General features: G+C 33.8%; 1 protein-coding gene across 2 annotated transcripts in view; it reads right to left on the reverse strand.

Annotated features, from left to right (window-relative positions):
- LOC101899342 (probable serine/threonine-protein kinase DDB_G0282963) overlaps positions 1-26,334 on the reverse strand; it is a 548,840-nt gene that overhangs the window by 522,010 nt on the left and 496 nt on the right. Inside the window, exons 2-3 of one of the 2 annotated variants that reach the window (XM_059122912.1) lie at positions 19,408-20,146; positions 4,895-5,235 (exon numbers count right to left, since the gene is read on the reverse strand). The gene's annotated coding sequence lies outside the window, so the exon portion shown is untranslated. Of the gene's footprint in view, positions 1-4,894; positions 5,236-19,314; positions 20,147-26,334 lie in introns of both variants that reach the window. The other variant, XM_059122910.1, reaches the window with a different exon arrangement.

Raw genomic sequence — 26,334 nt, forward strand, 5'->3', positions numbered from 1 at the left:
TTGCAACTTTTAAGATTTAAATTCTTTGATTGAATTCTATTTGACAAAATTTGCATACGAATTCACATGTTAGGAATAGAAATTCATTTAATATTTTTAGATAAATTTATTGTCCTTCCAAATTAGTGGACATTTTCATATCCCTTGATTTCTCTGAAATGATATATACGTTCTTAGTCAATATTAGGAAAAAGAACAGGATCTGATGTTTGTCATTCTGTTTGTAATTCATAGAAATAATATTTTAGGACCGAACGCAGGATATGAGTTTTTGATCAGCATAAAATTACGACTATTTAGAATTTTATTTACTATTGAAAACAGAAAATTTTAAATTGGAAATTTAAAAAAAAATAACAAATTATTTCTCACTCTGTAAAGAGAGGCAAAAAAACACTTGCAATAGTTTGTTATTTCAAAACACATACAATCACAAAAAATTTTTGAGGCTCTCTGCCTAGCCCTGGTATAAAGCAAGGCTAGGCAAAGAGTGTCCCTTGGGATATCTGTGTGTTCACCAACACAATTGTAAAAAATAAATTGTTTTGAATTTTCTGTCAAAATGGTTTTGGGAGAATATTTAGTTTTGTTAGAGCAGTCGTTGAGGAAGGTGCTGTCGGATATTTTTATAAATACACCGTAAGAAATATTGGATGATATAAATATATTTTACTACATATTTGAAACAAATATTTCCGAAATTATAAAAATTACAACTGTTAATATGTATATATTTGATTGATTTATTTTTGACAGAATTTGTATAAGGATTCACATGTTAGGAGTAGGAATTCATTTCATATTGATCGACAAATTAATTGTCCTTCTAAATTAGTCGACATTTTCATATCCACCCGATTTCTATGATATGACATGTACAGTCTTAGTCAATTTTAGGAAAAATAGCAAGATGCGATGTTTATCATTCTGTTTGTAATTCATACAAATAATAATTCTGATCAGCATAAAATTCTACGACTATTTGCGTATGCCAGCCTGTGGAAATCGGTATTACTTTTTAAAGGGTCAACTTAGATGGTTAGGGTGTTAAGTCCGAATATATTATTTGTGTTTAATATTTTTTTTTTTTTTTTTAATAAAAATTAAATCAACTTTTTGAAAATGTCAACTTATATATTTTTTTATTTCAAAATGAAACATAATTGAAATAACTGTGCAAATATATCTCCGAATTGTCTGATCAAAATATTAATTTTTAACAACGAAGTTGTTTTTAAAACAGAAAATTTTAAATTGAAAATTTAAAGATAACCAATTATTTCTCACTCTGTAAAGAGAGGCAAAAAACACTTGCAATATTTTGTTATTTCAAAACACATACAATCACAAAAACATTTTGAGGCTCTCTGCCTAGTCCTGGTATAAAGAGTGACACTAATGCCAAATTTAAGATTCTCAACTCTATTACTCCCTCTTTTACCAATTTTTTTACCATTTGGTTCTTTTTTTACATATTTCTAAAACCACCTTCAAACATCAACCCATATCAACGCTCAAAATACCAGTTCCATTTGTTCATGAAAACTCAAATTGTACCAAATTTAGTACCGTTTAGAGAAGTTCTTATACTTAGTAACAATTTACACAACCATATCCTTATCTCAATCTTATTTCCCCAACCTAACTCTTGTACCAAATGTCAAGATTTGAACTCTTTTCGTTTACATAATATCAAATGAGACCAATTTTTTCAGAAATTACATTGATTTATCAAAAAAAAAAAAAATACTGGTTTTTCATATTATGAAAATTATAATTCTTTCCTTTTTTGAAAACGTAGATTTTTTTCAAAAAGAAAAATTAATATCGATAAAATTAATGGCAGCAAACTGGCACAACTTTCCGTTTGTAACTCATCGAAATAATAAACATAACAAGGATATATATTCTTGATCAGCGTAAAATTCTAAGACGATTTAGCCCTGTCCGTCCGTTGCAATCACGCTACAGTCAAAACGAATAGAGATAGAAAGCTGAAATTCTGTACAGATGTATTTTGTCTGCAGGTAGGTCAACTTCGCAGATGGGCTATATCGGTCCACTATATCGTATAGCCCCCATATAACGGTACCCCCGATATTCGGTATTTTGGCTACACAAGGAGTTCTTTGTGAGTAATTTATCCCCCGGTAGAGAATTGTCTATATAGGTCCCCGATATCGTATATCCCCATATAACGGCATAATTTTAGTCACATTTTCAACGGAATTGTTAGTTCCCTCTGAGTACTTTACCCACTGAAGAAGAATTGACTATATATTATAACACCTGACAAATATTGGGATTTGCAAAGTTAGGGCAAATTCGGAGTATCCTTTCTCTTTCTGTGGAGTATTTTTTTATTTTATTTATTTTTTTTTTTAAGTTCGACCTTATTTTGGGGAAGGTACTAGAAGGAGCGGACCGATATTGTCCATTGTATAAAAAAATTTTGAATATCAACACCACCATTCTCCGCACATTCACGCTAAACAAACACTTAGGCTAACATACACACCACTTGACTCCAGAGATACCTCAAACTTAACTTTTATGAGAAAAAACAAGTAAAAAAGCTGTAAGTTCGGCCGGGCAGAACTTTGAACATCCTCCACCATTTGGTAAAAAATTGGCAACTTAAAAAAAAAATAAAAACCCTTAAAAATTCTGTTAAAATTTTAAAAATACCGAATGTAGCCATATATGAGGGTCTAAAATACGACAATTTTCTGTCATATGCTGTAGTATCCATTACGAATTTCAAATGCGAAATTTGAAACAATTCCGGTTAGTAATGTCGCTAAAATCATCAAAATACCGAATATCGGGAGGTACCGTTATATGGACCTGCACAGACAATTTTCTGCCATAGGCTGTAGTATTCATTACGAACTTGAAATGCTAAATTTGAAATAGTTCCGGTAAATAATGTCTCTCATCCTAATACCCAATACCAGCAGGTACCGTTATATAGGGCTATACGAAGACGTGGACCTACATGGCTCATTTTCTGTCTTAGGATGTAGTATCCATTGCGAACTTCAAATACCAAATTTGAAACAATTCCGATAAATAATGTCGCTAAAATCATCAAAATACCGAATATCGGGAGGTACCGTTATATGGGGGCTATACGAAGACGTGGACCTGCACAGACAATTTTCTGCCATAGGCATTACGAACTTAAAATACTAAATTTGAAATAGTTCCGGTAAACAATGTCTCTAAAATCATCAAAATACCCAATATCGGGAGGTACCGTTATATGGGGGCTATACGAAGACCTGGACCTACATGGCTCATTTTCTGTCTTAGGATGTAGTATCTATTACGAACTTTAAATACCAATTTTGAAACAATTCCGGTAAATAATGTCGGTAAAATCATCAAAATACCGCATATCGGGAGGTACCGTTATATGGAGGTCCATTTTCTGTCTTAAGCCGAAGTATATATTACGAACTTTAAATACGAATTTTGAAACAATTCTGGTAAATAATGTTGCTAAAATCATTAAAATACCGCATATCGGTAGGTACCGTTATATGGGGGCTATATGAAGATGTGGTCCTACATGGCCCATTTTCAATACCAAAAGTCCTGCAGACATAATACACATTTGAGTAAAATAAAAAAAAAGATATCAACCTACTTCATTTCGTTCGGAAGCTAGAGTGATTTCCACAGACGGATAGACGGAAAGACATTGCTAAATCCATGGTACAATAAAAAGGTAAGGCAGAGCTACCAGCTGATTACAATTTTTTTTCTAAGTGTGCCCGACTACTTTTGAGGATGTATTTATTGTTTTGAAAAATAAAACAGAATATTTTCAAAATAAATGATTGGAAGAAGCGTAAATTGCGAGGCGCACATTAAAGCTATTCACCAGTTTTGCAATGGAATTGAAAGATAGAACTGTTTAAATCATATTTTTTATAGAAAATCCAAGCATTTCATTCATTTTTCCCGCTCTTTAACTTATTTTAAAAATGAAGAAAAATATTGAATAAATGGAAACAACTTGTCTCATGCAAATTTGACAGGAAGCGGACATAGCCTCAGGGCTGTATTTCTGTAGTTTTACGAAGCTATTCTACCTCCTTATTGTACCATGGCTAAATCGACATAGAATTTTATGCTGATCAAGAATATATATTCTTTGATGGGGTCTAAAATGTATATTTCGAGGTGTTACAAACGGAATGACAAACTTAATATACCCTCCATACTATGGTGGAGGGTATAGAAGGGAAACTATCTTCGAAAGGCCCTGACAGGAGACAATAGAATCAAGGAGGTATATCGAAACAAACTATTGGCATTTCCCTAACACTGAAATAAATGAAGTAGCTGAAAAAATTATTAATAATTGTTCCCCATATTGACATGTGTCAACTATTTAATAAATGCCTTCAATAATCTATTGTATGATTTTTTTTATTCTATATTTAGTCGTTTGTACATAGTTATCGCTAAACCACTTACAAAATATACTTACCTCAATATACATACATAAGTTTTATGTAAAAGGTTGCAATATTCTTTAAGGTTTCGTTTGCAAAATTTTGAGTAATTCAATTGGTTTCAATTTCACAGAATACACAAAAAAGAATTTAACTTTCAAAAGGCAATAAAGAATTTACATATTTCGTGTGTTAATTTTCTTCTTTGAAATCATAAATATACATACATATTTACAGGAACATAGACAGCAGGACATTTAATACAGACGATATATATACATACGTATTAAATAAACAGTAACTAGATATATATAGTTATATATGTACTTTAGTATACATATCTATAAGGAATATACATTTTTTAAATTTTGCAACAACAAAAAATGTTTTTGTTCTTTGGCTGGATAGGAAATAGAGGAGGCATTTACCTGGTTAAGAATATGTGAAGGATTGTTGTTGTAGTTGTTTTAGTAGTAGGTTGGCTTGATTTGTTAGTTGGTTGGTTTGTTTGTTTTATTTGTTGTAGTAGTATATTCTTGTATTTTTATTGTTGTATGTATTTCTGATGGATATATATAAATATGTATAGTTGTTTGGTTGGTTGCTTGCTTGGTTAGTTATTCAATAACAAAAAAATTAAACAACATCAAAATTGGAAATTCAATATTTTTTTGACTGAGAAATTGTTATTCTCTTATTTTTTGTTTTAGTTTTTTATTTTTGCAGTTTTTTTTCTTGTGATTTTATAACTCTCTTGAAACACAACGCTCTACAGAAATATGAAATAAAAGAATGGAGGAGAAGAAATAGAAGAAGAAGAATTGGGTTAACGAACAGTAACATTATTTCAAGTTTTTTTCTCGTTTTTTTTTCGGTTTCTTTTAAAACATTTTCAACAAAGTCGTGATAATGGCAATGCTCGGCTATGAAATGTTATCGATTTTATGGCAATGCGGTATAATGTTAGGCATATATGTATTGAACCTCTAGAATGGAGATTTAAATTGGGCATATATTTATTATAAATTATAGTGATAATATAAAGAAATATTCATCGGAAGAAATTTTGCAACTTCTTTTCTTTTTTTGTTTTTGTTTTCCTGTCTACCAATTGAAACAAAATCAATAAAATGTTGTCTTCGTCCACAGCCAGTCTAATTTCGTATATTGGTAGCTTTCTATCCCAGTGTATTTAAGTTTTCAATAATTTCGAAGATATTCTGATCGCCTTAAGGCGACTTGGGGATGTTTCCCTTTTGGATTCCGGTCAACCCAACTTTTTTCCCTAGGATGTACCATCAGCCTCAGACACGCAACTTTCAAGATAGGATACTAATCAAACTGAAGATAATATAAAAGCGCAACAACACCTGTGAAAACCTAAAACCGATGGCTTTAAGTTCGCTCACCCTAACATGATCATTACATTCCTCTCTTACTCCTAGTGACCCCCATGAACCGCCACATCCACTACTTACCAAATCGTCTACAGCCAGTCTAACTTCGTATATTGGTAGCTTTCTATCCCAGTTTTTTTGAATTTTTCAATAATTTTAGAAGATATCCTCATCGGAACTTGTTTTCAATCCACAAAATATTTTTTTTCTGTTATGAATGTATAATTTTAATTGCATCGTACTTTTTCATAGAATTTATTTTAAATAACCACACCGCGTCCATTAAATGTGTTACATCAATTGACGGGAATTTATGAACACCGTTTCTATATTTGTATACCCTCCACCTTTTGGAACGAATTTGGAAATTTTTAAAAAAATAAAAACCGTTTAGAATTTTTTTAAAACTTAAAAAAAACAGTATTTTCAGTTTTTAATTGAGGTCTATATGCAGACGTGGACCTGCATAAGCAACTTTTGTCATAAGCCATTACAATATTCAAATACGAAATTTGAAAAAAAGCGGTGATTAATGTAGCTTAAATAAAAAAATAAAAATACCGAATATTGGGAGGTACAGTTATATCAGGGATATACGAAGACCTGGAGCTGCACAGACATTTTTCTGTCACAGGCTGTAGTACCTATTAGGAACTTCAAATACGAAATTTCAAAAAAATCAGAGTAAATCGTCAATATACCGAATATAGGGGGGTATTGAAATACGGGGCCTATACGAAGATCTGGACCAGCATAGAAAATTTTCTGTCATAGACTGTAGTTCCCATTACGAACTCTAAATACGACATTTGAAAAAACTCCAGGGAATAATGTAGCTAAAATGATCAAAATACCGAATATTGGGAGGTACCGTAATATCGGGGCCTGGACCTGCATAGAAAATTTTCTATCACAGATAGTACCTATTATAAACTTCAAATACGAAATTTCAGAATATTTTGGTGAATATTGTACCTAAAATCGTCAAAATACCGAATATAGGGAGGTACTGATATATGGGGTCTATACGAAGACCTGGATTTGCATAGACAACTTTGATTGATGTCTGAATATTGGGAGGTGCCGTTGTAAGTGGGCTATACGATATCGTGGACATATACATACAATACTCTTTCAGAGGGTAAAGGGCTTAGAAAGAACTTCTAGTATGGATTTTAGACAATGTAGCTAAAATGTAGTAAAAATGTATGGGGGATATGCCATATATCAGAAGGAACTCCTTTTGTGGACTTCCAGACAATTTCATTGAAAATTTTGGCTAAAATTATCAAAATACGGAATATCGGTGGTACCGTTATATGGGGGCTATATGATATCCTGGACTGATATAACCCACCTTCGAACTTGACCTGTCTGCATAAAAAAGACCAAAAAATGGCTAGTGAGCTGAATATATCGCAATATTCCATTCGGCAAATATTGAAAAATGAGCTCGAGGTAAAGCCATTTAAATTCCAAAAAGTGAAAGAACTTACACCGCAGCAAAAAGAAAATAGACTCAATAGCTAAAGAGTTGCTTCGCTTGTCCGAAAGTGGTGAACTGCCGAATTGTTTTTCTCCGATGAGAAAACATTCGATGCACAGCAGTTTGTAAACAAACAAAATGATCGTGTTTACTTGCCAAAGAGGTCAGCTGAAAATGTGCACCTTCGGGTGGCCACCAGAACTCAAGCACCGTCATTGGTGATTGTGTGGGCCGCCATAATAGCCGATGGTCGCTCTCCGCTCGTATTAATCGACTGTGACATTAGAATAAATGCCGAATATTATCTCGAAAATAATCTGGAAGGTGTACTAAAGCCTTGGGCACGCAAACATTTTGGCCGCAGATCTTATATATTTCAACAGGACTCAGCACCATCGCACTCAGCACGCGCCACACAAGAATGATTACAAAATGAGGTTCCTCTCTTCATTTCCAGCGGACAATGGCCACCAAAATCTGCGGATACCAATCCATTGAACTACTGTGTCTGAATTATTTTGGAAAGCACGGTTGGCACTAAAAAATACCAAAGTGTCGATCACCTCAAGCAAGCGCTTCGCCGGGAATGGACCAAAATACCACAGAGCAACATTCGGTTAGCGTGTGACGGTTTCATTGGTCGTTTGAGGCCATAATTCGTGTCAATTCAAAGAAATCTAAACTTATTCTAAAAATAAAATTTAAAAAAATGTAAAAATTATGGCGTTTGACTTTGTTGCAGTTTTTTTTATCTCACCCTATATAGGAGCTATATGTTAACAGGGACTATTATGACCTATTTTAAATATCAAAAATTCCACAGATTTAAAATTAATTTGAGCAAAATTTTATGTACATATTTTAAAACGTTTGAAAGCTAGAATGATTTCCGCAGGTCAGTTGGACTAATAGCAAGAACATAGAATTTCATACTAATCAAGAACTTTCCTGATGGGGGCCTAAAATTATTATTTCACTTTCAGGTCTTACAGCATTTTATGGTGGGGGATACCGAAAACGGATGTTTTAAAGGTTTCTCCTTCAGAACTTTATATTTTATTTCAGAACTCTTTTCTAAAAGTACTATTTTTAATTTATTTATTTATTTTTTTATTTTTTTTTTTATACGTTTTAAGACGAATTTCTACAAACTCACCGTTATCTCATACTTCAAACTAATAGTGTCGCAAATGCAAAATTTAAGAATTCGGACACGGAATTTATGAATTTAAGAATTACGCACAGTAAGCTTTGCAATCGCATTTGTAATTGATTTTAATTTTACTCTTTCCTTCTACGTCCTACCATGTAGCGTCCTAACCTGGTAAAAAATGAGAACTTTTGAAATAAATTTTTATGAACGACAAAATATATACTTTTTCTTATTTTGATTTTCTGATCTCAAATTGCATTCTAATTTCTCATAGAACTTTATTATAAATTTCAAACCTGTCACATGCTTATATTTAGATTACAACACCACATTCGAAATCGCTAAAACCCATTAAATGTGTTATATAATTTGACAGAAATTTATGAAAGATGCCAAAAATACAATTATTGTAATTAGCCGTACGATTTTGACATATTTTTACTTGAATGGTTCCAATTATATCCCCCTGGGTGTGAATCTCTTTGAATGCGTCGAATTACGAAATTAGTTTTTTTTTTTTTTGTACATTCGAGGCTCAATACGCTAATCCATAATTTTATGATAATTCGAATAAGCGAATGAATGAATTAATGAATGACTGAATATTTGAAACATGCAATAAAATCAACAGCTAATTAAACAAAATCTAGTGTTTAATCTGATATCATTTAAATTTGTAATCTATTTTAATTGCATATGTATGAGTGGGCGTGGGCGTGTGTGTGAGTGAGGACTCACATTGACATATTTACAATTGTCGATGCATTTTTGTGACTAATTATCATAATTGATGTTTCTATTATCGATGATGATGAGGGCGATGAAATAAAGTGATAAACACATACATATGAATGTATATGTTCGTGTGTGGGATGCTAAAAGTGTATAGAGATGAGAGGAAAGAATGAGGGTATTTAGACAACTTAATACTAATTTAAAATATTTAGGTGACAAAAATAACATTTAAATTTCGTTCAAAAAATGGAATAACATTAAAATCGACAATCGTTAATTTGACAGACACAATATTGGCAAAGGATTTATATCTCAGAATTCAGTGGAAAAATAGTATATTTAGGAAGATATTCCAGCAGTTGAATCAATTACGGATTATTTGAATGAAAATATGGTTCATCCCTTCAAACATTAATTTTTTCTTGGAAAAAATTTTATTGATATGATTCGCCGATAAAACCAGTAAAGAATTAAGAGATTAATCTCATTTCAAAAAACCACCTAAAGTTCTGCTGTGTTTTTTTTTATAATAAATCTTTGCAAATTTAACGGTAAAGAAAACAGATTCTAATTTTGACAGTGAGATTTTGTCAAATGTATGATTCGAAAAAAAATAAATATATGATCGCACGAGGTTTCTTTCTTAATTGTAGCACGGATTTCATATGTCGCATCATAAATCTATTCCTGAAGTCTTGTTAGTTAACATCCGAAGTTTTTTTTTTTAAACTATGAGTAATATAGCTACAAGGGACGCTTCACTGAAATAAACGGATCCTACATTTTCTTCAACGAATTTCAACAAAATACATCGCCTATTGTAAAGGATAACTCTCGAACAAAAAACAAGTAAAAAAGCTGTCGGCCGGGCCAAACTTTGAATACCCTTCACCATTTGGAACGAATTTGGCAATTCTCAAAAACAATAAAATCCGTTCAAAATTCTGTTAAAATCTTAAAAATACCGAATGTTGCTGTTACATTAGGGTCTATACGACGACGTGGACCTGCATGGGTAACTTTTGTCTAAGCCATTACAATATTTAAATGCGAAATGTGAAAGAAAAAAATCGGTGAATAATGTAGCAAAAAGCATCAAAATACCGAATATCGGGAGGTACCGTTATATTGAGGCTATACGAAAATGTGGACTTGCACAGACAATTTTCTGTCATAGGCTGTAGTACTCATTTCAGACTTCAAACACCAAAGTTGAAACAATTCTGGTGAATATTGTCGCAAAAATCATCAAAATACCGGATATCGGTATTTACCGTTATATGGGGGCTATAGCAAAACGCGGACCTACATGGCCAATTTTCAATACCAAAAGTCCTGCAGATATAATATACATTTAAGTAAAATGTTATCAATCTACTTCAATTCGTTCGGAAGGTAGAGTGATTTCCACAGTCGGACAGACGGACGGACATCTCTAAATCGGCATAGAATTTTATGCTGAGCAAGAATATATACACTTTGTGGGGTCTAAAATGTATATTTCGATGTGTTACAAACGGACTGACAAACTTATTATATGCTCCATACTATGGTGGAGGGAGTTAAGTTCGAGTGGACCGAACTTTTAATACACTACACCTTAGGGTAAAGGAAATTTTATATAAAAGTATCTGAATTCAAGCGTATTTCACTTTAAATTCCATATACCAGTAAGACCGTTTGGATAATGCAGTTAAATTCATCAAGAAACCATAAAGTGAGTCAGGCCGTCATATGAGGCCATACAAAACGGCAACCTCTATAGACAATTTTATACTTCTAGGATTGTCATCTATCAGCTGTTCTAAAATACCAAATTTGAAACATAGGAAAATGTGACTAGGATTATTAAAATGCCGAATATCGGTGGGTATCGTCATATGTGCGCTATAGGAAAACGTAGAACTAAATATTCAATGTTCTGCCACCGGGCTAGAACCCATTATGAACTACAAATACCAATTTTTAGAAAAAAAAAAACCGTGGAAAATGTGGCAAAAATCATCAGGGAGGTACCGTTATATGGGGTCTATACCAGAACGTAGACCTATGCATACAACGTTTCGCCACACGATCTAGAACCCATTACGAACCAAAAATACCAATTTCTGGACAAATCCGTTAAAATATATGGCAAAAATTATTAAAACAACGAATATTGGGAGGTACAATTATATGGGGGCCATACCAAAACGTGGACCTATACAAACAATTTTTCGCCACCGGAGCTGGAATGAATTATGACCAACAAATACCAATTTTTAGACAAATCCACGAAAAAACGTGGGGAAAATCATCAAAACACCGAATACCGGAAGGTACCATTTTATGGGAGCTACACCGGAATGTTTAATTACATACATAATATTCCGCCACACGACGTAAAACCCATTATGACCAACAAATACCAATTTTTAGACAAATTCGTTAAAAATTGTGGCAAAAAACATAAAAATACCGAATATCGAGAGGTACCGTTATATAATACCAATACCAACCATCCTGGACACAAAACAAATTGTTCTCCTAATTTTTGGCGCTCTATATATATATATATATATATATATATTTGTTTTTTTTTTTTTTTTTTTTTTTTCGCCACCGGAGCTGGAATGAATTATGACCAACAAATACCAATTTTTAGACAAATCCACGAAAAAACGTGGGGAAAATCATCAAAATTCCGAATACCGGAAGGTACCATTTTATGGGAGCTACACCGGAATGTTTAATTACATACATAATATTCCGCCACACGACGTAAAACCCATTATGACCAACAAATACCAATTTTTAGACAAATCCGTTAAAAATTGTGGCAAAAAACATAAAAATACCGAATATCGAGAGGTACCGTTATATAATACCAATACCAACCATCCTGGACACAAAACAAATTGTTCTCCTAATTTTTGGCGCTCTATATATATATATATATATATATATATATATATATATATATATATATATATATATATATATATATATATATATATATATATATATATATATATATATATACTCTTATAAAATTTGATATAAGAGTCCGATTGTCTTCAAATTTCACTCATCTCAATATTTATATTAACCCAAGGACTGGTGTTAAGATGAAATATATCGGTCCACCCCCTCTGGTACCTCCCCCACAAAAGGTCAAAATTTTAAAGAAAAAATATTTTCTGCACAGAAAGAGAAGCGATAATCCAATTTTGCTCCAACTTTGCAAATCGTATTATTTACATCAGTGCTAGGTCTAGTGCAAAAATGGACAATATCGGCCCACTCCATCAAGTACCACACCCACAAAGGGTTAAAGCTTCGAATATTTATAACTTCCAAAAAAAGTGTGAAATAAGTGTTGGATTGTCTTCAAATTTCACACATTCCAACATAATTGTTAACAAAAAATCTGATGTGAAGAGGGATATTTTCCGGTATACTCCTTCTGGTATCTCCCCCACAACGAGTTAAAATGTTGAATAACCCTGAAGCTCGTACTAAGCAAAATGAGCTTTCGATTTTTTCAAATTTCACACATCCCAATACTTCTACTTAGTCAAGATCTGGTATATATATCGAACCATTCCTTTTGGTAATTCCCACACAAAGGGTCAACATTTTGAATAATTAGAACTTTTGTAAAGCTTTCGAACATGTCAATATTTCCACTAACACAAAGTCTGGTAAGAAGATCGGATTGAATAGATTACTTTCAAACTCGGTACATCCAAATACTTCTGTCAATACAAGATCTGTTGTGAAGATTGGGAAACAGCGGACCACTCCTTCTGGTACCTCCCCCACAAAAGGTCAACATTTTCAAAGAACATAATTTACCTCACAGAAAGAGAAAGAATCATTCGATTTTGCTCAAACTTTACGAATTTCAATATTTGTATAAGTGGTATGTCTGTTGCGATAATGGACAATATTGGCCCACCCCATCATGTATCTCCCCCACAAGGATCAATATTTTGAATCTTATTAAATGTGAAAGAAGAGTCCGATTTTTTTTTAAATTTCAACATATTTGTTTATAAAAGATCGGGTGTGAATATGAGATACATCGATATACCTCCTTCTGGCACCTCCCCCACAACGGTTAAAAATTTTGAATAACCATGAAGCTCATAAAACGCGAAATTAAAATCCGATTACATTCAGACTTTTTACATCTCAATATTTCCATCAACACAAGATATGTTATAAAGTTGTTCCAGATAGGACCACTCATTCTGGTACCTCCCACGCAAAGGGAAAATGTGTTGAATAACCAAAACGATTATAAAATCTGAATTTTTCTATGAACGCAAGATCTGTTAATAAGATGGGATATATCGGATAATTTCTTCTGGTACCTCCCCCCACATAGGGTACATAACAAAACACTTAAAGAAAGCAAAACAAGCATCCAACTGTCTTCAAATTTCACACAGACAAACATTTTTGCTAACACAAGGTCTGTTGTGAAGATGACATATTGCTGCGAATCCTCTCTGGTACCACACCCACAAAAGTCACAATTTGCAATGAAGCTGTGAATTCGAAAACTGTATTGGAATGTATAAATTCAAACAAAAACTATTCTTAACACATCCCAGTACTCATTATATGGGTGCCAGGTCATGCGTGAGGTACCAAAAGGTGGTAGATTCCTTATTCATATCATATCCTTGGTCGAGAGAGATATTTAGATTTACCAAGTTTGAAGGTAATCACTGACTTGTTTTGTGGGGGGTACCTCCCCCCATCTTTACAACAGATGTAATGTTGATAGAAACATAGATATATGCTGAGTTTTAAATAATCGGATAATTTCAAGTTTTATGATTTTAATGGTAATTCATAGTATTGATCCCTTTGTATTCCATCTTTTGCTTATTTCGCATTTTGTAAGAGATATAATATTCAACATGTTGACCCGTTGTGGGGTTTAACAAGTTTGAAAATAATAAATTGAAAATAACGGAATTGTTTCTCATGTCAGAATTATTCAAAATTGCTGACATTTTTGGGTGATTGTGCCAGAAGAAGTGAGCCGATATATTTCATCTTCACACCAGCTCTTGTGTTAGTGGAAATGTACCAGAAGGAGTGGACCGATATTGCCTATTTCCAAACTCGATCTAAGATAGACAATAATATTGCGATATACCGGATAATATAGCAAATTGGATGCACCCTTGTAGAGTTATCCTGCGCACCAGCCAGTCAGACAGGCAGACGGGCTGACACCCCTAGATCAACTCCAAATGTACTGAAACGGATTTGGTCCGAAGAGACCAAATCTAAAATTGTTTTTATCGATGAGGCACATTTTGGAGGCATAAAGGTTAAATAACTGTCGGCAAAACCGACTTATACTTTTTGACTTTTGATCTATAGTTTTGTATTTCAAGCCCTCTGTGGGTAACCAGAGCAGTGCTCCTATGGTGGTAGATGCTGATCATCTGAAGAAACTTTGTAAGGATACGTGTCGTTCGAATATCTGACTTAGCCTATTGATGAAAAAAAATCAAAAGTAATTGTAAAAGTATTCTAATTTGTAATTTGTCTCTCGTGGCGAACTTCTGAATAAAACTCTCCGATGCGCGAACTGATGTTGACAGAGGGAATATTAAAGATCGTGTCACTTACATGATTGTCACAGAATTGAGGGATGCCGAAGCTAGAAACAACCTTATTTTTCTTTATTTGTAAATTCGGCTTTCGAATTTTCTCTCTCGCATCACTTTGAAGTTTCCTTGAATACCGAATTCCCATGTGGATGGTGTCCATATAGTTTTTTTTCTCCATCTATTGGATAGTTGTTTACTATATACGTATATTTAGATCAGCACCTTGTGCGTGATATTTTGTCAGCTTTGAGACAAAATATTTAAGGGATTTACCTCCAAAGAGTTGGAATATGTAATAGAAACGGATATGCCTTTAGAATTCACTTTAAGAATGGAATCAGCAGCACTGATACAGATTGTAGCAAAAATGGTTACTTTACACTTCACCCTATGATAATATATTATGAAGTAGATTTTTATACTCTCCACCTTGGGAAGGAGGGTATATCATTCCGTTGGCAACATCCCTAAATATTCGTCTTAGACCCCATAAAGTATATATATATATATACATATATATATATATATATATATATATATATATATATATATATATATATATATATATATATATATATATATATATATATATATATATATATATATATATATATATATATATATATATATATATATATATATATATATATATATATATATATATATATATATATATATATATATATATATATATATATATATATATATATATATTATCATAGGGTGAAGTGTAAAGTAACCATTTTTGCTACAATCTGTATCAGTGCTGCTGATTCCATTCTTAAAGTGAATTCTAAAGGCATATCCGTTTCTATTACATATTCCAACTCTTTGGAGGTAAATCCCTTAAATATTTTGTCTCAAAGCTGACAAAATATCACGCACAAGGTGCTGATCTAAATATACGTATATAGTAAACAACTATCCAATAGATGGAGAAAAAAAACTATATGGACACCATCCACATGGGAATTCGGTATTCAAGGAAACTTCAAAGTGATGCGAGAGAGAAAATTCGAAAGCCGAATTTACAAATAAAGAAAAATAAGGTTGTTTCTAGCTTCGGCATCCCTCAATTCTGTGACAATCATGTAAGTGACACGATCTTTAATATTCCCTCTGTCAGAGAGGGCTTGAAATACAAAACTATAGATCAAAAGTCAAAAAGTATAAGTCGGTTTTGCCGACAGTTATTTAACCTTTATGCCTCCAAAATGTGCCTCATCGATAAAAACAATTTTAGATTTGGTCTCTTCGGACCAAATCCGTTTCAGTACATTTGGAGTTGATCTAGGGGTGTCAGCCCGTCTGCCTGTCTGACTGGCTGGTGCGCAGGATAACTCTACAAGGGTGCATCCAATTTGCTATATTATCCGGTATATCGCAATATTATTGTCTATCTTAGATCGAGTTTGGAAATAGGCAATATCGGTCCACTCCTTCTGGTACATTTCCACTAACACAAGAGCTGGTGTGAAGATGAAATATATCGGCTCACTTCTTCTGGCACAATCACCCAAAAATGTCAGCAATTTTGAATAATTCTGACATGAGAAACAATTCCGTTATTTTCAATTTATTATTTTCAAACTTGTTAAACCCCACAACGGGTCAACATGTTGAATATTATATCTCTTACAAAATGCGAAATAAGCAAAAGATGGAATACAAAGGGATCAATACTATGAATTACCATTAAAATCATAAAACTTGAAATTATCCGATTATTTAAAACTCAGCATATATCTATGTTTCTATCAACATTACATCTGTTGTAAAGATGGGGGGAGGTACCCCCCACAAAACAAGTCAGTGATTACCTTCAAACTTGGTAAATCTAAATATCTCTCTCGACCAAGGATATGATATGAATAAGGAATCTACCACCTTTTGGTACCTCACGCATGACCTGGCACCCATATAATGAGTACTGGGATGTGTTAAGAATAGTTTTTGTTTGAATTTATACATTCCAATACAGTTTTCGAATTCACAGCTTCATTGCAAATTGTGACTTTTGTGGGTGTGGTACCAGAGAGGATTCGCAGCAATATGTCATCTTCACAACAGACCTTGTGTTAGCAAAAATGTTTGTCTGTGTGAAATTTGAAGACAGTTGGATGCTTGTTTTGCTTTCTTTAAGTGTTTTGTTATGTACCCTATGTGGGGGGAGGTACCAGAAGAAATTATCCGATATATCCCATCTTATTAACAGATCTTGCGTTCATAGAAAAATTCAGATTTTATAATCGTTTTGGTTATTCAACACATTTTCCCTTTGCGTGGGAGGTACCAGAATGAGTGGTCCTATCTGGAACAACTTTATAACATATCTTGTGTTGATGGAAATATTGAGATGTAAAAAGTCTGAATGTAATCGGATTTTAATTTCGCGTTTTATGAGCTTCATGGTTATTCAAAATTTTTAACCGTTGTGGGGGAGGTGCCAGAAGGAGGTATATCGATATATCTCATATTCACACCCGATCTTTTATAAACAAATATGTTGAAATTTAAAAAAAAATCGGACTCTTCTTTCACATTTAATAAGATTCAAAATACTGATCCTTGTGGGGGAGATACATGATGGGGTGGGCCAATATTGTCCATTATCGCAACAGACATACCACTTATACAAATATTGAAATTCGTAAAGTTTGAGCAAAATCGAATGATTCTTTCTCTTTCTGTGAGGTAAATTATGTTCTTTGAAAATGTTGACCTTTTGTGGGGGAGGTACCAGAAGGAGTGGTCCGCTGTTTCCCAATCTTCACAACAGATCTTGTATTGACAGAAGTATTTGGATGTACCGAGTTTGAAAGTAATCTATTCAATCCGATCTTCTTACCAGACTTTGTGTTAGTGGAAATATTGACATGTTCGAAAGCTTTACAAAAGTTCTAATTATTCAAAATGTTGACCCTTTGTGTGGGAATTACCAAAAGGAATGGTTCGATATATATACCAGATCTTGACTAAGTAGAAGTATTGGGATGTGTGAAATTTGAAAAAATCGAAAGCTCATTTTGCTTAGTACGAGCTTCAGGGTTATTCAACATTTTAACTCGTTGTGGGGGAGATACCAGAAGGAGTATACCGGAAAATATCCCTCTTCACATCAGATTTTTTGTTAACAATTATGTTGGAATGTGTGAAATTTGAAGACAATCCAACACTTATTTCACACTTTTTTTGGGAGTTATAAATATTCGAAGCTTTAACCCTTTGTGGGTGTGGTACTTGATGGAGTGGGCCGATATTGTCCATTTTTGCACTAGACCTAGCACTGATGTAAATAATACGATTTGCAAAGTTGGAGCAAAATTGGATTATCCTTTCTCTTTCTGTGCAAAAAATACATTTTTTGAAAATTTCGACCTTTTGTGGGGAAGACCTTGGGTTAATATAAATATTGAGATGAGTAAAATTTGAAGACAATCAGACTATGACACTACATTTTATAACAGTTGTAATTCTTTAAAATGTTGACCCTTTGTGGGGGAGGTACTTGATGGAGTGAACCCATATTGTCCATTTTTACACCTGACCAAACACTGACGCAAATGTTAGGACTTGCAAGGTTCCAGCAAAATCGGATTATCGCTTCTCTTTCTGTGCAGAAAATATTTTTTCTTTAAAATTTTGACCTTTTGTGGGGGAGGTACCAGAGGGGGTGGACCGATATATTTCATCTTAACACCAGTCCTTGGGTTAATATAAATATTGAGATGAGTGAAATTTGAAGACAATCGGACTCTTATATCAAATTTTATAAGAGTTGTAATTATTCAAAATGTTTACCCATTGTGTGGGAAGGAACTTGATGGAGTGGACCGATATTATCCATTTTTGCACCTGACCTACTAAATTATTTTCTTTGAAAATGTTATCCTTTTTTTGTGGAGGTACCAGAAGGAGTGAACCAATATTGGCCATCTCCGAACTCGATCTAAGTTTAACAAAAATATTACGACGTATCACGTTTGAAGCAAATTGGATACTCCCTTCGAGAGTTATCATGCGCACCAGGCAGACAGACAGACCGACGGAGGGACGGACATCTCTCGATCGATTCCAAATGTCCTGAAATTGATTTGGGATAAAGAGACCTAGGGTCTAAAACTGTTATTTCGGTGAACTGTTATATTCGGCCGTATACCCCCTCTAGCCATATGACTGAGGGTATAAATACATTTTTTACTACAAACGTATTACTTAATAGGAAAATGTAATGATGTGTGTGTCTCTGTGAAACTTTAATAAGCAAATGGAGTATGACAATACATGTGCATGTATGTATGTATGTATTTATGTGTGATGTGAGGATGTATTGCAAAATGAAATGTGATTGTGAAACTTTTTTTCATTTTTTATGCCTTTTATAGATTTTCAATGTATTACACACTACAATATTGGGGGTTTAGGGGACACAAAACAAGGAAACGTAAGGATAACGTACAAATTACAGATGTATGTATGTATGTTGGTATGTAACGCAATCAATCAATCAAACAATCGAACAAACGAACAGGTAATTAACATGGATTCTCACATTTGCTGAAGCGATTTAAAGGCGACATTTTTTTGGCCGTGTGTTGTTTATTCTTGTTGTTGTTGTTGCTATTCAATTCTGTTTCTAGTTATTTTTTAGAGTTGGTTGGTTGGTTGTTTGGTTGGTGTTCGATCAATGAAAACGAAAGTTTGGCATGCAAACGCATTTGTGGCAATTAAAAGCTGGTTGTTAAGCACAAAAAACAGTAGATTTTTTTATTATTTAACAATAATTGTTGTTGTTATAGTTGTTGCTTTTTGTGTTTCGTTTACGAACTCGATTGATTTGATAACACTTGTTTCCGTTTCCGTTACAACTTTGGGCGACGTCGACACGTTTTTCTTTTCGTTTATTTTCAGGGCAATGAGGCAATTTATTTCCTTCTAAGGATTTTTTCCCTTGAATTTGTTAATTTAATTTGCACTGATTTTATTTGTTGTTGGCGACTGCCATATGTTGTTGTTGTTTTTTTTTTTTTTTGCCTTTCTTTCTCAGGCTTTTATGTTTATAATATTTATTATTATTATTTTTTTTTTTTTGCTTCAGAAAAATATAGGCTTACTTTTCTTCTTTATTTATTATCTGCCATTAATGCACGCATATACACACACGCACACAGATTCAACTGCACAAACACTTGCACTAATACACTCGATTTTTTCTTTCTTCGTTATGACGAGGATATATATAATTTCCCTTGCTGTTATTGGTGTTGCTGATGTTTATGTTTTATGTGGGGCTGTGAAAGAAATGATTATATAGAGATAGCATTATTATTTTTGTTAACATATTGTTGTTGTTCTTGTTGCTGTTGTTTGTTATCTTTTTATTTTATTATTATTATTTTCTTTTTTGTGATTTTATTTGATTTCTTTCCCGAACTCTTGTTGTGCGGTCTTTGTTTCTTTTTTCAAGGAAGCGGACAAGTGGGGATTCTTTCTTACTTTTGTTGCTTGTGTTTATTAGTTTCATAGGCGCCATAAAATGCGTCGACACATTCACACTCATAAATATACAAACATATTTGGTAAATATATACAGTGTTGCCAACATAGAGATGATCCAGTCTACATCGCACTGTCGAGCAGGGCATTAAATATTTTCTGCATTTGAAACATGCCAAAGGGAGCAACAAAGGATTTTAAATTATTATACCCTCCACCATATAATGGAGGGTATATTCAACTTGTCATTCCTTTGGAAACACCTCAAAATATTCCAAAAAAATATGTAAGTATATTCCTGACCTGAACAAAATTATAAGGCAATTTAGCGATGTCCGTCTGTCTATCTGTTGAAATCACAACAGAGTCCTCATTACTTAATCTGGAGCTTTGAAATTTGGCACAAAGCTTTATATTATATGCAGGCTGATTGGTATTGAAAATGGGTATATACTGATCCACATTTAGGTATAGCCCCCAAATAACGGTTCCTCCTGATTTTTGGCATTTTGAAGGTTTCTGCCACAATTTTTAACCAAATTATCTGAAACTTGACATTAAGGGTTCTTGAAAGGTCTGTCCTCTACATTCCAAAAATATATATTCTCTACTGTTCTACCTTACAAAAAATGTTCGATTTGGATCCAGTACTTGGTATAGCCCCCATATAACGTTACTTTGAAGGCTTCTGCAACAATTTCCAACCAAATTATCTGAAACTTGAAAATTGAGGTTCTTGGTTGGTCTGTTTCCTCCTTTCAAAAAATGTTTTATTCAGGTCCACTAATTGATATAGAACCCATATAAAGGTTACTCTCCATTTTCGGTATTTTTTATAGCCCCCATATAAAGGTATCTCCTGATTTTCGGTATTTTGAATTTTCCAACTAAATTGGCGGAAACTTGACTTTTGGGGTTCCTGAAAAGATTGTATTTTTTTTTTTTTTGGAAAAAAACATTCGCTACAGGACTACTATGAGAACAGCCCCATATAAAGGTATCTCCCGACTTTCGGTATTTTGAATGTTTCTGCCACAATTTCCAACCAAATCAGCTGAAACTTGACAATTGGGGTTCTTGAAAGGACTCTCCTTGCAAAAACTGTTCGATTTAGTTCTATTTTTTGGTATAGCCCTCTTATAACGTTACCTCCCTATTTTCGCTATTTTTAAGGTTTCTGTCACAATTTCCAACGAAATTATATGAAACTTGATAATTGGGGTTCCTGAAAAAAACTGTTCTCTCCCTCCTGATTTTCGATATTTCGAAGGTTTCTCTCGCAATTTCCAACGAAATTAGATAATACTTGACAATTGGGTTCCCTGCTAAAAATGTTCAATTCTGGTCCACTAATTTATGTAGTCCCCATATAAAGGTACCTCCCAATTTTCGGTATTTTGAAGGTTTCTGCTACAATTTCAAACCAAATTATCTGAAACTTGACAATTGAGGTTCTTGGTTGGTTTTTTTCCTCCTTTCAAGTAATGTTTGATTCAGGTCCACTAATTGATATAGCCCTCATATAACGGTACCTCGCGATCTTCTGTAACAATTTTCCACCAAATTCGATGATAATTTGGGTTTCGCTTTTTTATTTTAAATAAAACGGATTGATATCTAATTAAACATATTTTACTATTTTCATTATTTTATTTTGCTTTAATAATTATAGTTGTGGACCGGTTCGGCCTTTTTTTTTTTTTTTTTTTTTTTTTTTTTGATATAATCAAAATCATTTTCCGTACCAAAGTCAAAATATCCGTAATTTGTACCTAAAATCTAAATAACCATGCTCACAAGGGAAAGAAGACCAAAAATCCATATCAAAAATGAAAGTAAAAAGGGGCAAGCGACGAACCCAAGACGCAGAAGAATTCTGAAATAATTGCCAGACTATATCTTGTATTCGCAAATATGGGAGAATTTGGGCAACAAATGTATAAACTGTAAAGTTCTCAAAATAACAAGTCCATAAAAAAAACTAAAGGGTTTGGGTCCTAAAAAGCCTGTAGTATACCGGTGAAATAGCCATATCGATGAATTGAAAAAAAACTGTCTCAACCGAAAAAGTAAGTTTACTAAAGATAAACCTATAGAATCCGCGGTCCTACAACCTGCTCACTCTAAACAACCAGAAAAAGGAGTTCAAATTGGAATGAAACAAAACAAAATATATAAATGGGAAGAAAGAAGGGAGGATGTAATAACTCAAAAAGAAGATAAGTTCTGCCGGTCAAACTTTTAATACCCTCCTCCATTTCGTAGGAACTTGTACATTTTAAAAAAATTCCGTCAAAAACGTGTACTTACATAAGAAATTTGAACAATGTCGTTAAAATCATCAAAATACAGAATAATGGGAGGTACCGTTATATGGGATCGACATATAATTTAAACTGATCAAAAATGTATATACTTTGTGGGATCAAATATCTATACTTCAAGGTGTTACAAATGGAATGACAAACTTTATATGCCCTTCATACTATGGTGAAGGGTTTAAAAAGAGGGACTTGGACAACTATTTACTACCTCGAAACGAACGGTTGGAAGCAAGCTAGGTGAAGAAGGCCTTAGTATCTCGGAAGCCACCTCGATGTAATACCAAAGTGGTATCGAGATGGTCGCAAGTTTTTGATGTAGGCAGGTTTCACGTAAATGCGTAAATATAAAATAATTAATGCTACGGCGGTATTATCCGTTTTCACCACTGACCTAAGTCTGAAAAACATAATATCACGGGCCAATGTTAATCTATTTTAAGTGCATCCTTTAATACATAGCGCTTAAAGCCTTTATATCGATCAATCACATTCTGTCCATATATGACATATACTTCATATAAAAAAGTGCATGTGGACTGAAAAAGGGCCCCCTCGTCTATCAACCTCTTATTATTCCTTGACTTTTAAAAATTCTGGAGTTACGGAGTTTATGACAACTTTCATTTCTTACTAAAGCTTCATACAACTACAAAGAAAGTATATTCTCCAACACATTAAAGGTCAAAAGTAAAAAAGTCGCATGTCTCATATAAAACATCAGCAGAATTCGATGAAATCAGAACTTCAGATTGACAATATCAAACCACTCCTTTTGTGGCTCTCAGAATGTAAGTTAGTTAAACTTCGCAAATCTAATTTTTATCGTCGAGGATAGAATGTACCGCAAAGTTTGATTGAATAGTAACAAAACACAAGAAAGATCTCTACATCGCCAACGTGTGACTGGTTGGTGCAGTTTATCCGGTGGCCTCACTGGACCTTACTTCTTCGAAAATAAAATATCTGGTCTGGGAGTCTGGTGTTACAAGGGTCTATTTTAAAAATAGTTCATTGTTTTATGTAGGTTATACTGAACCGTTCAGAGCAATAATTAAACATGTTTGTAGACCGATGTAGGCCCTTCTAAACACCAATATACCGAATTCAAAATGTTGCCTTCTGGTGTGGGAGGTCTACCGATAATTTCCATCTTCACTCCAGATCCTGTGTTAATGGAAATATTGGAGTGTGTGAAGCTTAGAATAAATCGAATATTTATTTCAAATTTTATGATCATTTTGGTTATCAACCGTTTGTATGGGTAGTACCAGAAAAAGTGGTCCGTTGTCTATCATCTTTCAGACAGATCTTGTGTTGATGGAAATATTGCGGTGCAACAAGTTTGAAAGGCATCGAATGCTTATTAGGCATTTTACGAGCTTCACGGTTATTCCAAATTCTGGCACATTGTGGGGCAGGTACTAGAAAGAGTGGACCGATTTATCCCAACTTCACATGAGATCTTGTAATTATAAATATATTGGGTTTGGTGAAATTTGATGATTATCGGACTTTTATTTCACATTTTATTAGAGTTAAATTTATAAAAATGTTGACCATTACAGGGTGAGACGAAAAATCTTCAACCAACTTCAGACTGCTGTCATTTCTAAGCCACTAATCAGACAGCTGTTGAAATTATTCCAGTAACAGCTCATCATATTGCTTACAAGCGTACAAAAGCATTTTGGTGAGAATTAACCAGAAAAAAAGGTAATTCGTGATGGAATTCGTGATTTCCTTATATTTGGCTGGAAAACTACATGTGGCTCTTGTTAGAGTACTCCAGCATTTAAATGTGAATAAATCTTTTGTGTCTCGTACCATGGTACCATACCGTGATACTGGTAGCGTAGCCCGACGTCAAGGAAGTGGACGGGAGAAAACTGCAACATCAGCAGAAATGGTTCGAAGAGTAAAGAAGCAACTTGATCGAAAACCGCGTCACAGTGGGCGAAAAATAGCTCGTGAGCTGAACATCGCAATATTTCATTCGGCAAATATTCGGTCGCTCCCCGTTCGTATTAATCGACCGTCCATCAAAATAAATTGCATGCAAAAATGTTGGCCGCAGATCTTGGACATTCCAACAGGACTCAGCACTCGCCACCCAAGAATGGTTACAAAATGAGGTTCCTCGATTCATTTCCAGCACACATTGCCACCAAAATATTCGGATACCTTTCCATTGGACTATTGTGTCTGGAGTATTTTGGAAAACAAGGTTGTCATTAAAAAATACCAAAGTGCCGATCACCTCAAGCAAGCGCTACGCCGGGAATGGGCCAAAATACCACAGAGCCACATTCGGGCAGCATGTGACGGTTTCATTGGCCGTTTGAAGGCCATAATTCGTGCCAAAGGTGACCACTTCGAACTAATCTAAACTTATTCTAAAATTTGATGCTATTTTCGACATTTTTTGCTTTCATTCAATTAAATTTGAAAAAAATTGTAAAAATTATGGCCTTTGACTTTGTTGCAGTTTTTTTTATCTCACCCTGTATAGGGAAGTGCATGATGGAGTGGACTGATGTTGCCCATTTTCGGACCTGACATAGCACTGATACAAATATTGTAATTTCCAAATTGTACGCAAACTTGGATGATCCTGTCTTGCTACACACGATTAAATATTTTTTATGAAAATGTTGACCTTTTGTGGGGGGTTTGGCAATAATATTACGATGTACCAAGTTTGAATCGAATCGCATACTCCCTTCGAGAGTTTTCGTGAGCTCCAGCAAGCCAGGCAGACAGATGGTCGCAAGATCGACTACAAATGTTCTGAAACGGATTTGGTCCAAAGAAACCTGGGCTCTAAAACAATTATATCGATGAGGCAACTTTATTCCGTATCAAAATACCCTCTGTAGCCATATGGCTGAGGGTATAAAAATATTTTCACCCAATAATTAACCAGACACCGATTTCAATCTAGAAGTTGCAACACTTATTCAACTTATTTTAACATTTTCTAATTGCCTTGAAATTGAAGAAGAATTTCAAAATCCAATGTTTAAAATATTTTTCCCTTTTAAGTTGGCCACACTGTGCGAATACATCTGCAGCGTGTATAGCGTAATGCGTACAAATGTGTGAATTTATGAGTATGAGAAGTAAACATACGGCTGTGTGTATGTGTGTGTGTGCCCATATATATGAGTAATAATTGGGAAATAGGAAATCGTTCAGTGTTCAAACCTTAGGTTGTAATGTAAATCATACCTACGAAATAATTTCAGGATTTCGAATATAAAGTCCAATTATTTAAAAATAAAATCCGGATTTTGGAAAAAAGTTTTAAATAAAGTCAACTTTTCTTCAGTCCAGCACACTCTCACACTGTTAATCCATGTAAAGAAGGTCCTTCAAGGCATATATACACGAGTAGTTATTGTATTGGTATAAGTGTTAAATAAATGCTTGTATTATTGTTGTTGTTTATGTGTGCGTGTGGATTGAAAAAAACACGCTTTTCATCCATGACACGCACAACAAACTAAAGTCGAGATATTACAAAAACATTGCACGCACGTACGCACACAGCCACACACACACACACACACACACTCATACATGTATCCAAACACAAACAACAAACACTTCATTGTTCATTGTTCACTTCGTTTCATTGTTAAAACAAAAAAAAAACGTCG

The sequence above is a fragment of the Musca domestica genome, unplaced genomic scaffold, assembly GCF_030504385.1.
Source record: "Musca domestica strain aabys unplaced genomic scaffold, Musca_domestica.polishedcontigs.V.1.1 22, whole genome shotgun sequence".
NCBI classification, from domain to species: domain Eukaryota; kingdom Metazoa; phylum Arthropoda; class Insecta; order Diptera; family Muscidae; genus Musca; species Musca domestica.